This window comes from Nicotiana tabacum, chromosome 3, assembly GCF_000715075.1.
Source record: "Nicotiana tabacum cultivar K326 chromosome 3, ASM71507v2, whole genome shotgun sequence".
Classification (NCBI taxonomy): domain Eukaryota; kingdom Viridiplantae; phylum Streptophyta; class Magnoliopsida; order Solanales; family Solanaceae; genus Nicotiana; species Nicotiana tabacum.
In genome coordinates this window covers 41,493,725-41,498,687 of record NC_134082.1, presented here as the reverse complement: position 1 = coordinate 41,498,687, position 4,963 = coordinate 41,493,725, and the positions used below count along the sequence as shown (strand labels likewise).

General features: G+C 35.5%; 1 pseudogene; it reads left to right on the top strand.

Annotated features, from left to right (window-relative positions):
- The first annotated feature begins 443 nt into the window (after window positions 1-443).
- Window positions 444-3,022, top strand: LOC142174770 (large ribosomal subunit protein uL14c-like; annotated as a pseudogene).
- The last annotated feature ends 1,941 nt before the right edge of the window (window positions 3,023-4,963 follow it).

Genomic DNA, 4,963 nt, shown 5'->3' with positions numbered 1-4,963 from the left:
TTTCGGTAAATATGCTCTTCAGGCACTTGAACCTACTTGGATTACATCTAGACAAATAGAAGCAGGCTGACGAGCAATGACATGAAATGCACGTCGTGGTGGAAAAATATGGGTACGTATATTTCGAGACAAACCAGTTACACTAAGACCCGTAGAAACACGTATGGGTTCAGGAAAAGGATCCCCTGAATATTGGATAGTTGTTGTTAAACCAGGTCGAATACTTTATGAAATGGGTGGAGTAACAAAAAATATAGCCAGAAGGGCTATTTCACTGGCAGCATCCAAAATGCCTATACGAACTCAATTCATTATTTCGTAATGTAATAGAAAAAAATACAGAAATGGCTCTTAGATATGAAACGAAACCTCATGTTTCTTTTTTTTGGACAAAAAAATTTATTTTTTTCTTCGCCCTTTGCAATCAAAGAACGGATTAAAAAATGATTCAACCTCATACCCATTTAAATGTAGCGGATAACAACGGGGCTCGAGAATTGATTTGTATTTGAATCATAGGAGCTAGCAATCGTCGATATGCTCATATTGGCGACGTTATTGTTGCTGTGATCAAAGAAGTCGTACCAAATATGCCCCTAGAAAGATCAGAAGTAGTCAGAGCTGTAATTGTGCGGACCTGTAAAGAACTCAAACGTGACAACGGGATGATAATACGATATGATGACAATGCTGCAGTTGTTATTGATCAAGAAGGAAATCCAAAAGGAACTCGAATTTTTGGTGCAATCGCCCGGGAATTGAGAGAATTAAATTTTACTAAAATAGTTTCATTAGCTCCCGAGGTATTATAAAATGAAATTGTGATCTGTTTCTAGTGGGGTATTTGAAAGAAATAGATTAATTAGTAGATTGTGTGTCACGCATATATCTTTAATAATTCATATCATATTCAAAAAAAATAAGTAAAAACACGTTTATTATATCAAATTTGGAGGCCCCAATAATGTTAGTTCATCATTGGTAGGGACACTATTGCTGAGATAATAACTTCTATACGAAATGCTGATATGGATCGAAAAAGGGTGGTTCGAATAGCATCTACTAATATTACCGAAAATATTGTTCAAATACTTTTACGAGAAGGTTTTATCGAAAACGTGAGAAAACATCGAGAAAACAACAAATATTTTTTGGTTTTAACCCTGCGATATAGAAGGAATAGGAAAAGACCCTATAGAAATATTTTAAATTTAAAACGAATCAGTCGACCTGGTCTACGAATCTATTCTAATTATCAACGAATTCCGCGAATTTTAGGTGGAATGGGGATTGTAATTCTTTCTACTTCTCGAGGTATAATGACAGACCGAGAGGCTCGACTAGAAGGAATAGATGGAGAGATTTTGTGTTATATCTGGTAATCCTTTTAATATCCAAATTGCATTCGAAACTTCCTATTTGTGAAAAAGAAAAAAGGGGGATTGTCTAATATCTTTCTTATTAGTTGATACCTCAAGGGGACTTTAAGAACCAAAAAGGAGTCATGAAGATTTAATTACTGAATCGCTTCCCAACGGTCTGTTCCGGGTTTGTTTAGATCTGATTATAAATTATGTTTCAGGAAAGATCCGGCATAGTTTTATACGGATACTGCCAGGAGATAGAGTCAAAATTGAAGTAAGTCCTTATGATTCAACCAAAGGGCGTATAATTTATCGACTCCACAACAAAGATTTGAAGGATTAGTTTTTCAACTTCACCATTCCTTTCGTGGGAATACAATTCGAGATGAAAAATTTCAAGAAACTTATTTTCTTCCAAGAAATAGATTCAGAATTAAGGTAAGGAATGAGAAATATGAAAATAAGAGCTTCCATTCGTAAAATTTGTCAAAACATGTTGACTAATTCGTAGGCGGGGATGAATTATAGTAATTTGTTCCAACCCGAGACATAAACAAAGACAGGGATAATCAGACTTTCCAGAAGAGCCGATATACAAATAAAAAATCTGTTTTGACATGAAATGAATATATCCATATATCTCTGACTCATATTTACGAGATGATAAAATGTGGCAAAAGCTATACCGAAAATTAGTTCGCGTAGGAATGGACGTATTGGTTCACGTAAGGGTGCACGTAGAATACCAAAGGGAGTTATTCATGTTCAAGCAAGTTTCAATAATACCATTGTCACTGTTACAGATGTACGGGGTCGAGTAGTTTCTTGGTCCTCCGCCGGTACTTCTGGATTCAAAGGTACGAGAAGAGGAACACCGTTTGCTGCTCAAACCGCAGCAGCAAACGCTATCCGTACAGTAGTGGATCAAGGTATGCAACGAGCAGAAGTCATGATAAAAGGTCCCGGTCTCGGAAGAGATGCAGCATTACGAGCTATTCGTCGAAGTGGTATACTATTAACTTTCGTACGGGATGTAACTCCTATGCCACATAATGGCTGTAGACCTCCGAAAAAAAGACGTGTGTAGAACTGAACATTGAAGAAATCTCAAGAGAAATAAAAGATTCGATGATCTAATCAAATAATAGTACTATGGTTCGAGAGAAAGTAACAGTATCTACTCGGACACTACAGTGGAAGTGTGTTGAATCAAGAACAGACAGTAAACGCCTTTATTATGGACGCTTTATTCTGTCTCCACTTATGAAAGGCCAAGCCGACACAATAGGCATTGCGATGCGAAGAGCTTTACTTGGAGAAATAGAAGGAACATGTATCACACGTGTAAAATCTGAGAAAGTCCCACATGAATATTCTACCATAATGGGCATTCAAGAATCGGTACATGAAATTTTAATGAATTTGAAAGAAATTGTATTAAGAAGTAATCTATATGGAACTTCTGACGCGTCTATTTGTGTCAAGGGTCCTGGATATGTAACTGCTCAAGATATCATCTTGCCGCCTTATGTAGAAATCGTTGATAATACACAACATATAGCCAGTTTAACGGAACCAATTGATTTTTGTATTGGATTACAAATAGAGAGAAATCGTGGATATCTTATAAAAACGCCACATAACTTTCAAGATGGAAGTTATCCTATAGATGTTGTATTCATGCCTGTTCGAAACGAGAATCATAGTATTCATTCTTATGGGAATGAGAATGAAAAACAAGAGATACTTTTTCTCGAAATATGGACAAACAGAAGTTTAACTCCGAAAGAAGCACTTCATGAAGCATCCCGAAATTTAATTGATTTATTTATTCTATTTTTACATATGGAGGAAGACAACTTATATTTACAGGACAATCAACACACGGTTCCTTTATCCCCTTTTACCTTTCATGATAAATTGGCTAAACTCATAAAAAACAAAAAACAAATAGCATTGAAATCAATTTTATTGACCAATCATAATTGCCTTCTAGGATCTATAATTGCCTCAAAATGTCCAATATATATACATTGTTGGACCTTTTGAATAATAGCCAAGAAGATCTTATGAAAATTGAACATTTTCGTAGCGAAGATGTAAAACGGATATTGGGCATTTTAGAAAAATATTTCGTAATTGATTTAGCAAAAAATAAGTTTTAAAGCTATTGGACTTACTTAGTGAAAATAGATTGAAAATCTTTAGCACAATTAATATATTAGTATATCATATATTCAAAATAAATTCAGAATTAAATTGAATAGATATATCTAGGGAGAATTCGCTTTGAAGAAACTATTCCCTAGATACACATGTCGTGGTATTTTATAACTGAATTAATTTAAAAATTGTAAAAAGACCTAAAGTTAGGGATTTATCAATAGGTAATATTGCACCAATGCCCAACCAAAGGGCGACTGGGGTACCAATTAAAAAGACAGTCGTCGCTACTGGACGTCGAAATGGATTTTGGAATTTATTAACATTCTCCAAAAAAGGTACTGTTAATAATCCCGCAGGTACTGAAACCATTAAAAGAAACCCCAATAATTTATTGGGCACTGTACGAAGTATTTGAAATACAGGAAAGAAATACCGTTCAGGTAATATTTCCAAAGGGGTTGCAAATGGATCTGCCGGTTCACTAATCATTGATGGTTCTAAAACGGCTAAGCCTACATTACATGCAATAGTACCTAGAATTACTACTGGAAAAATATATAAAAGATCATTGGGCCATGCAGTCTCTCCATAATAATTATGACCCATACCTTTAGCCAATTTAGCTCTTAATACAGGATCATTCAAGAAAGGTTTTTTTGTTATTGGGATAGGTGAATTCTTATAGATCCATCCCCCGAGGGAACTGGACATGATAATTTTTAATCATGCAGCTCGAGCAAGAATAAAAAGAACCAAATGAATCCATATATCCATATAAAAAATATATATATATATGGTACCTGTATTTACACTTATACATATATGATATAGGAATGGTTCAATGTAAGAAAAATTTGACTGAATTCTTTTTTACGGAGTTGCAACTATCCATTACAAAACAAAGAATTCTGTTCTTACAAGTAAATACTCAAGACCCAAGTAGGCTTACAAATCAGATCATGATATGATCAAGTGCTTTCTGGGTCGTCTCAGACCTTCTAATTGGCATTTATCTCCAAAATATTTGGAGATACACTGTCACGACCACAACCTTGGTCGTGATGGCGCCCAGCACACTTCTAGGCAAGCCCGACTATATAATGACCTTAACCCATTTCTCACACAGTTTGTGATTAATTACCACAGTTGATTTACCAAGTCATAATACTTGAAGTCTGAAATAAGAGCTAAAACATGCGGAATCTCAATAATAATCCTACAACATAGCCCAAACGGATCCGGTGTCACAAGTCTAAGCCTCTAATACAGGGTTATCAACCTAATACATGTCCATCTAGGGAATACTAATTAAAAACAAGGATAGAAGCGAGAGATCAGGGCTGCGGATGCCATGCAACTACCTCGATGCTCCCGGATATGCGCTGCTCAACTGAAATAATCCTCACTCAGCCTCACATGCACCTGGATCTGTA